At 40.8% G+C, this 9,445-nt stretch overlaps 1 protein-coding gene across 4 annotated transcripts in view; it reads left to right on the top strand.

The window, feature by feature from the left end:
* Positions 1-777: 777 nt before the first annotated feature.
* Positions 778-9,445, top strand: part of Rev1 (REV1 DNA directed polymerase) — a 77,017-nt gene continuing 68,349 nt past the window's right edge. For 2 of the 4 annotated variants that reach the window (XM_078028551.1, XM_078028547.1), the window contains exons 1-2: positions 778-987; positions 2,747-2,790. The gene's annotated coding sequence lies outside the window, so the exon portion shown is untranslated. Of the gene's footprint in view, positions 988-2,746; positions 2,791-6,077; positions 6,102-9,445 lie in introns of all 4 variants that reach the window. The other 2 variants (XM_078028549.1, XM_078028548.1) reach the window with 2 other exon arrangements.

Raw genomic sequence — 9,445 nt, 5'->3', positions numbered from 1 at the left:
TTAGTGAAAATTGTATTTAAGCATACATGACCTAGGATATTAATTGTTTTTCAACTTTTAATGGAAAATTGCCCATGTAATCAATCCAGGTGCTGCATGTGAGAAGGGATACCTGATGGAGGCTTACACATACTCAAGTGCAATGCAAGACCGCATTTAAAAGACGGGAATGGTCACTGGCCTTCCTGGAGCTGGCTCCATCCCTCAACCCCAGTGGCGCAGTGTGCATTCTCGCCGACCCACCAGGTTCAGGATTCTCGGGGCTCCCTGACACGGGAAAGTGTCAGTTCATATGTGGCCCTTTCTCCACTAGATGTCACTGCAAATCAATCGCTAGTGTTGGACCCTCTTCAGGCAGTACCAGGGTTTCAAGCGCGGTCAGTTCTGCACTTGTGTCCTCCGCGACAGGGGAGCCCAGAGCGGGCGGGGCGGCGTGGCGCGGAGCGTCCCTGCAGCGGGAGCAACACACCGGCCCAGGCTCCGCGACCGAGAGGGCGGCGCACCGGCAGCCGGGCGACGCTGAGCCTGGCCAGCTCCGTGCGCCCCCGCCCCCGCGCGCGAGACGGTCACGTGCAGCCGAGGCGCTGCCCCCCGCGGGCGGCGGCGAGAGAGGAGGGCGGGGCCGCAGCGCTGCGCCGCGCCTGTCGCGCAGGGTCGTTTTGGGCCGGGCGCGCGCCAAGCGCGTGCGCCACGCGAGAGTGAGTGTGAGCCTCGCGCGCGAGCCGGGCGCCGCAGCCGGGGTGGGCGGGGGCGGGGCTAGCGCGCGCGCGCCCGCCGGAGGGGGAGGGGCGGAGCCGCCGCGGCGCGCGCGACACCGGCCGCCGCGACTGTGGGGGAGCCTGGACCGCGGCGCGTTGGAGCAACTGCCTTTCCCCGCGCTCCTCCCCGGCCCCGGTGAGGGCACTCTGCAGCGGCGGCGGCGCTGGAGCCCGCGAGGCCGGAGCAGGCAGCCGGGCTCGGGCATGGTGGTCTGGGGCAACGCGGAAGGTGAGCGACCCCGGGCCGGCGGCGGGGTGGGGGAGGGGTGGCGCCGGACACGCGTCGTCCTGAGACGCCGCAGACCCGCGCGGCGGCGGCCGGCCTGAGGTGCGGGTGGCGGCGGGCGCGCCGGCGCGGGCGGCACGGGCCGTGCTCTCGCGGCCTGGCTGCCCGCAGCGCCCGCCCCTCGGCCGGCGGCCGCCGGGTTATGTAACGCGTGACCTCCCCTTCCCCCTCCGCCATGGCGCGCCGGTCCCTCCGCCGCCGCCGCCGCTCGCGGCCGCCCCGACCCCAGCCCGCGGCCCTTCCCTCCGCGACCCGCCGCGGACGCCGCCCGCCGCCCCGCGCCGCAAACTCCTTCCTCCTGCGCCGGCGCCTCGGCCGGCCATTGAGTCCCGCGCCATTCATTCGTGCGCGCGTTCGGGCGTCCGCTCCCCGAGCGCTGGCAGAATGTCGGCGGGCGCCGCGCTTCTCCGCCCGGCCTCCAGTCACTGCCTGTCCCCCACGCCCGGGCCCCGCAGTCCCTGTCGGAGTACCCACAGGCAGCTTTTATCACTCGCGTTTCCTTGATACTTCTCTGGCCCTTAACGTGCAGCGCACCTTTCCCCAACTGCCCTTACAAGTGTCCCTTTCACACTTGCACACACTGTTGAAATGACTCAGCCCCGGTGTGGACGGAAAGTGGCATTTCTGTGTGTTTCACTGCTCTTCCTACGTATTCCCAGTTGGAAAAGCAGGAACCTTAACATAGCCTAGCTCCTTCATTGAGCCCCCTTGTTTAATTAAAAAGTGACAGATGATCTAGGTCCAACTCTGTCTTCATCCTCTCAGGTCATGTACTGGTAGAAAAGGTACGTGGGTGACAAGAAATCGTGTAGACTGGCATGCCATAAAAAGCGCTTGTAACTATTAGCACTTTATGTAACAAGTCTTCATTCTGTGTATCTGCCTAGCCTCTCTGGCTCCTCTAATCTCCAAGAATAAGCCATTATTTGCTCCTTAGGTTGAGTAATACATATCATGGCCTTGGTTCTTGCTGTGGAGTACCCAGTAACTCATTTTTTGGTTTTTACAGTCTACCTGCTTTCCAAACGTAGATTTGTGGTTTCTTATAGGCTTGGCTTTGCCTTTGCAAATTCTGCTAGCATAATGTTACCTCATGTCTTAGACTTATGTGCTGGACACTTGGAAACTCACTTAAAGCCTCTCTTCCAAAGATCCAGTCTAAAGGTTATCTTCCCATCAATGGTTAGGCTATTTGCCATTTTTCATGTGTTGTGATAATTATCTTTTATCCCTATCCTGTTTTTTTTCTATTTTATAGGTCCTTTAAGGTCAGACTGTACCAAACTCATAAAACTTTACCCTAATTTTATAGTAAACAGTACCTGTTAAGATTTTTTTAAGAGATGGAAATTGTTCTTTTAGTATTAATTTCCATTAATATTAAAATACTATGCTGTTTCAAGCATAAAATACATTTTTTTTTCAAAAAATGTAAAATCACTCCATTTCCCCCATCCCCAACTCACAACTCAAATTCTACATAAGAGAATTAAAGAAATCTTATCCTCATCAGAAATGATTAGTCATTGTTAATGAGAAATTATAAAAGCTACATATTTATACTTGATAGTCTGGTCTTTCTTTGATAGCTTCTGTAGTGGAAAGATAAGAACTTAGGAGTGAGATTTGGGTTTGAATTCTGTTATGACCTTAGGCAAGTTAAGTTAGTAATATCATTGATTTTTTTTTTTCTCATTCATAGAATGAAGACATCATTTTCCACCATGGGTAGCTGAGGATTAAATGGTGAGATCTGGATATATACACATTGGTTACTCAATAAGTACTCCTTTGGTATATATCCCTTCACTATCTAGAATGAGCCTGAATGTGCTAGAGAGAAAGCATGAGAGGAAAACTAATCAAAGGAGATATTAGGTACCTTTTATCTCCAAATAAAAGGAGTTCTAGATTAAGAAACATTACAGTTCTTTCTGCTTCTCCACATATGGGTATCTGTGGCATAGTATAAATCACAGGGTAGATTAAGCCGAGCTTTAAATTTTTCCCCTTTCTCTGAACTGATAACATGAATATTAATTTTCCCCCAAATGCAATTTGAGAAAGGGGGTGTGAGAAGAGAGGGGTATTACTGTCTTTTTTTTTTTTTTTTAAAGAGACAATGCAGTTACAGCAGTTGCAGTCTCCTTTAGTATCATCTACTTGTAGACCATGCATGAATTCTAGTCTTAAGTTCTGTTATCTTTTGCTTGAATTGTTTGAATAGTGTCTTCACTGGTGTCCCTATTTCTCTTGCTTCCTGACTAGTCCCTACATAACAATTAGAGTAATGTATTTTTATTTATTTTTTGATACAGGGGAATGAACCCAGGGGTGCTTTACTACTGAGCTACATTCCCAGCCCTTGATATTTTTTTTATTTAATTTTTAATTTTTTAAATTTTTTTTTAAGTTTTTGGTGGATACAACATCTTTATTTTAATTGTGGTGCTGAGGATTGAACTCAGCACCCTATGCATGCCAGGTGAGCGCACTACTGTTTGAGCCACATCCCTAGCCTCAGCCCTTGATATTTTTATTTTGAGATAGTCTTGCTGAGTTGCTTAAGACCTTGCTAAGTTGCTAAGGCTGGCCTCAAACTTGTGTTTTTCCTGCCTTAGCGTCCACGGTTGCTGGGATTACAGGTGTGTGCTACCATGCCTTGTCAGAGTGATTTTTTAAAAAACAAATAAGATTGTCATTTTCTTGCTCAAAATCCTACAAAAGCTTCCTGTTGCATATAGAATTGAATTCAAGACCCTTACCCCAGTCTTTCAAGGCATTGCCTGACTTGGCAACTGCCAACTTCTAATTTATGTCTTGCTCTAGGACTATTCATTACCCTGCTTCACTGGATACTTAAACTGTTCATGCTTTATAATGTTATCCTTGCTGTTTTTTAGCTGTATTACCCCTTCCTCTAAATGGTCGTTGCTCTTATCTTCTGTTTGATGCAAAAAATTCATCACTTGGAAGGCCTTCCCATGATCTCTGGCTTCTTCCTCTGTTCCTTGATTTCATGGTATTTCTCCTTAGCATGTAATACTAGGTGAAGATACATTGTTCACTTATTTATTGATTCTCCCATTAGACTTGTTTGTTCCCCCTTCCCAACTAGAGGGTAGAGATCTTTTCTGTTGCATCATTCCTCAGAATTGTGCTGGTTTATATTAGATCCTTAGTCAAACTTGTTAAAGGAATGCATGGTATAGTTGATTTGAACATTGGTTCTGGAATCAACCTGGATCAAAATCCTGGCTTCTACCCTTTACTGATTGTGCAGCTGTGGGCAGGCTTTGGGTGCCTTTGTATGCTCATCTATCTGTAAGATGACTACAGAGGATAACAGTGAGTAATAATTTGAATTAATACATGTAAAGTGTTTCTGTGAGAGTTATTTTATACTTTTTAAAAAATTATTTGGGGACTGGGGATGTGGCTCAGTTGTAGAGCACTAAGGCCTGGGTTCAGTCCCTAGCACTGCAAAAAAAAAAAAAAAGTGTTTTGACTTAAGATAAAATGTGAAGTAATTGATTTTTTTTATACTTATGACCTTTTTTGGCTGAATTTTTATGGGCTACCAAATTATATTTATGGATTTATGGAACTTGTTTAGTTTTTAATAAGTAGATTTTGTATAGGTCTAGAAAAAATTGAAAAATAAGCTCCTGAGAATGATGACCTGTATTTGGTCTTAATGTGTAAGTCAGGTTTTTATTCTTTGGATCTGTGGAAGATACTAAGAGTGATTATCTCAACAGCCACCCACCAGAATGGCTTTTATATATTTCCCTTTGAAGTTCTGCTGGAGATATGATTGTGGTGATGAAAGGACTTGCTGGAGGCTTCCTGTCTTTAGATAGGGAAGCCCTTGAAGATCCAGTTAAGGTATGAGTCTTGTAGTATTTGGGAAGGAAAAGATGTTTTATCCTCTTTAGTGTGTTGAATTTCTGCCTTTCATTTTGAGTCTTTCCCCTCAAATTGTGTTTGGTTCTTAATTGGAGCTTAACACAGTCCAGCTATACTGTATATCTTTCTTTATCCTTCTGTTCTTTGCATAGTGTAATTGCTTCTTCTTTAGCATTTCCAGAAATAGTAAAGAATTTCTAGACACAGTGACTTTGTAATAATAGTTTGAGCTAAGACAACTTGAATTATTTTTGTAAACTTAAGATTCTTCTGTTTTAATTATATTTGCATAGTACCAGTTATTTTTACTTGATCCACTTGTCCTCTTTGTAGTAACATGTTTTATTTCTCAGTCTGCCTAGAATCCTCGATTTTGGACTTTAATTTTTTTAAAAAATTGAAATACTGCTTGTATTTACATTTGTCCAAAATCTAATAATTATTAAGTTATTAAATTATTACATTATTAAATAATTACTGGGCTCTTTGCTAAGTGCATTGTCTTGTTTAATATTCACAAGACAATACATATAAGGTAGGCACAGTTGTAAAGAGACAGATTTATAGAGATGATGTTGCTTGGCTAGATCACACAGGTAGGTCAGAATATAGCCAGGATTTCTACCTAGTTCCACCTCATTCTGTATTTCAAGGTCATAACCACTCTTCTGTGAGCCACATTAAAAATAACAAGGTTTCTGTTTGGAAACTTGCCATTTTATTTTATCACATTATTTGTGAGTAGGTAGCCTCTTAAACTACTGGCAGTTTTACCATTTTTTATGATTTTAGTTTCTTTGGATTTAACTATCACTATACTTCAGTGCCTACATGTTCCTTATGTGTGAGACATTAAGTTGGTAATATGCAAAATCATTTACATTTTTTTCTCATTTTAAAAAGCCATTAAAAATAAGTCAAAGCATCATATATCTCATGGTACATCAGCTTTGTAAATAGTTTGGAAAGGTTTTGAATGTAATGGATGTGATAGATTTGATTTAAGAAAACAAATGTCTTTAGATTTGCTGAAAATAAGTTTCAGGTAACATAAATATTTAATAAAATATTAATGTCTTTCTGCTGATTACCGAGTAAATCTTTTGTTATCTTTTTTTTATAAGGAAACATTTGTGGAATATTTTAACGTAAGTTTTAATGATTCTTGATGTCTATTTGTAAAACTTTCTTTTGTAAGAACAACTAAAGTAAAAATTGTTGAATTGATGCTTAAGTAGAGTCAGAATGCTGGTGCTAGAAAGAATCTTAGATTGTATCCCTAGCCTTCTGGAGGAAAATGAGATCCAGATAATTTTCAACTGTGAATGAGGAGAAATTTAGGGCTAGAACCTAGATTTTTTTTTTTTTTTTAAATTCTAAAAGTGATGTTTTTTTCTATTACATTCTGCTCTGTGCATGTATCGTCCATGGAAAAATCAACACTTTGAAATCTCTTATTTAAGAGGGCAGAATATTGAACAATATGTTTTTGTAAAATTGTGATTTAAAGGCTTGAATTGTTTTTTATCATTGGAAGTGAGTAGAAAAAAAAATTTTGTCCTCTATTTATAATGCAGTTAGAAAATATGTTCTCTTGTGTAGAAAGGTAGTTGCTTTATCCACATAGGATGGTTTGAGACTCTTATTAAAGGGCACATTGGTCTCATTAGGCTTAAATTAAGAGTGAGAATAGGGGAAAAATATGGCTGTTAAGTAAGTAGTTTGTACTAGAATCCAGTATGTGAATAACCAAAATATTGCTTACTAGCTTCTGTCATTCTTGGTCAGACCCAAGACTTAAGAGAAACGTCTTAGAGGTTTAGTCACAAAATAATGAGTGCACATTACATTTTCTAAACGCCATCATTTCTACAGTTGATATTACTCAAAATTGACTTAATGCATTTTTATCTTTTAGACATTAGTCTGAATTGTGTAGTTGAAATTATAATTACTCTTTGCCCTTTCAAATGCCTTTTACCAAGTTAGGAATCTTATAATAACAGGCTCTAGTTCTTGATGACTTGTTGGCTTGCTATTTTAAGCCTTTTTTTTTTAAGCTTGGATAGTCAATTTTATTTTAAACCCCCCTCCTTTTTGGTGTAGGATGAGTACTGGGGATTGAACTCAGAGACACTCAACCACTGAGCACTGAGCCACATCCCCTGCTCTGTTGTTGTTGTTGTTGTTGTTGTTGTTTTGTATTTTATTTAGAGATAGGATCTCACTGAGTTTCTTAGCTATTGCTTAGTCTGACTTTGAACCCTCAATCCTACAGTCTCAGCTTCCTGAGCTGCTGGGGTTACATGCATGCGCCACCATGCCCAGCTCTTTTTTGTTTTAACATGGATGATTTAAGGTAAATTTCTTTAATTTAAAAAACATTTTAATAATTCTTTAATATATTAAAGAACATAGCTTAAAATAAGAAACTTTGGGATGTTTTATAGCTTAAAGAATGGTTTCACTCAGCTTTCCTCCTTTAAGTCCCAGAGTCCTGGGAAGAGAAGTAGGGCAGTATATTCTGTATTTTAGCTGCTGAGTAATTCTGGTACCAACTTCCCAGAGTTAAGTTAGGCATCACACTGAGGGCATGGCCTGCCAGAATCCCCTCGCTTTAGTTATCAGTCACAAGCTCTAGGATTTCCAGGCCACTCACAATTCTGATCAAGGCACTATAACTTCTAAAGTCCCCACTATCCCCTAAGCTTTGTTAATTTGCTAGAATGACTCAGAATTCAGGAAAGCCGTTCTTGGAAGAACAGGATCCGATAAATGAGATGTGTGGGGGGAGGATAAAGCTTTCATGCCCTCAAGGCTTTATGCTTCCAGTACACCAGCCAGAGAAGCTCACCCAAACCTAAGTGTCCAGAGATTTTGTTGACGTTTTATTATATAGGTAAGACTGAACTACGTCTTTAGCCTTGTTCCTTACTTGGGGGTCAGGAGGCCAGGAGGTCAGGCTGGTATTACCTATCTCAAAGTTCCAGTTCTCTAATAACATGGGTTGACCTTTCCAGCATGACAGCCCCTGACCTGAAACTAGGAGTCCACTGGGAATCACTCTGTTAATATAAATTCATATGTCAGATGTGGTTTGAGGAGCCCACATGGGTTACAAAGACACTGTACCATTTGGGAAATTTGAAACATTGAGTCTTTCAGGAACCAGGGACAAAAGCTAGCCAAATTCATTACTATACATTATTAGTTGAAAAAGTGAGAACACATACTTGCCAAATTTGTTACAGCTAAAACTAGTAGTAATAGTAGAAGCCTAAATTCTATTCATTATATATATTTTGACATATTTATATTAAATATTGAAGCAAGTTGTATTAAAGTATATTTATATAAAAAGATTACCTTCTGTTGAGGATTATAACATTTTCTTTCATTAATACAGTAGAATTAAAGCCTGGGTTTGTACTCATTTAAGTCATATATCTTATTTATGTAAATTTTGTTGCAGGTTGGGTTATAAACTAAGTATTTCTTGGTATTTTAAAAGTGCACTAATTTTTTCTGTGAAAAGTTTGATTTTTTTATTTCTTTGTGAATTGTTTTTTTAGATTTAAATGATTATTTCCTACTACTAAGTGAAAAGAAAATAAATCTATGAGATTTTTGTGGGTGAGGTAGAGAGGTTGATGATCTATTTGTTTTTAGAGTTGCAGAATGTTTTGTAGTAACTTAATTGCTGTTTTGAATTTTAGCACTTGAGAGAAAGTTACTAACATGTTTAACTTTATGCTTTTGGAGGAGTATTTTTTTTAAATAATTATTTTTCAGTGTAGTGTTGGACACAATACCTTTATTTTTATTTTTATGTGGTCCTGAGGATCGAACCCAGGACCTCGAACATGCTAGGCAAGTGCTCTACCACTGAGCCACAACCCCAGCTGGAGCAGTTTTCTTTTGCATGTTGTTTATGCCCAATTGAAAATCTTATTTCTGATTGTCATTTAAAGATTGTTTTGGAGCTCTCACTGTTACATGGAGCTAGAGTCTATTAGTCAAGTATAAAGTGCTGAATAAATTGTTATATCAAATTAGACTTTTAGTGTCTTGAAGAATGTAGTATGTTGTTGGGGCTGTAGCTCAGTAGTAGAGGGCTTGCCTAGCACATGTGAGGCCCTGGGTTCCATCCTCAGCACTACATTAAAAAAAAAAAAAAAGAAAAGAAAGAATGTAGTATCTCCTTATGTTATATCTATAAAACTACTGACTCTTATGTTTTAAAATATATGATAGGGAGTTCTTGGCATGAAGGCAAGGAAAGAGTCCAGAAGCAGTGGCAACTTTTTAAACATTCTATACCTTTTATATTCACTTGCAATTACATTTAATGTAAGGATTTGTGAGAAAAGAGATTGGTGAAAGATGGAACTGATAGCAGATCCAGAAAAGAGTGTTTGACCATATATTTTTAGTTGGATTTGCTTAAAGTGATTTGTTCTATATCATCATTTGCCAGTTTCCTACGTGAGTT

Source organism: Ictidomys tridecemlineatus, chromosome 12 (genome assembly GCF_052094955.1).
Source record: "Ictidomys tridecemlineatus isolate mIctTri1 chromosome 12, mIctTri1.hap1, whole genome shotgun sequence".
NCBI lineage: Eukaryota > Metazoa > Chordata > Mammalia > Rodentia > Sciuridae > Ictidomys > Ictidomys tridecemlineatus.
Note: the sequence above shows the minus strand (reverse complement) of the source record. Positions and strands in the feature narration are given on the sequence as shown.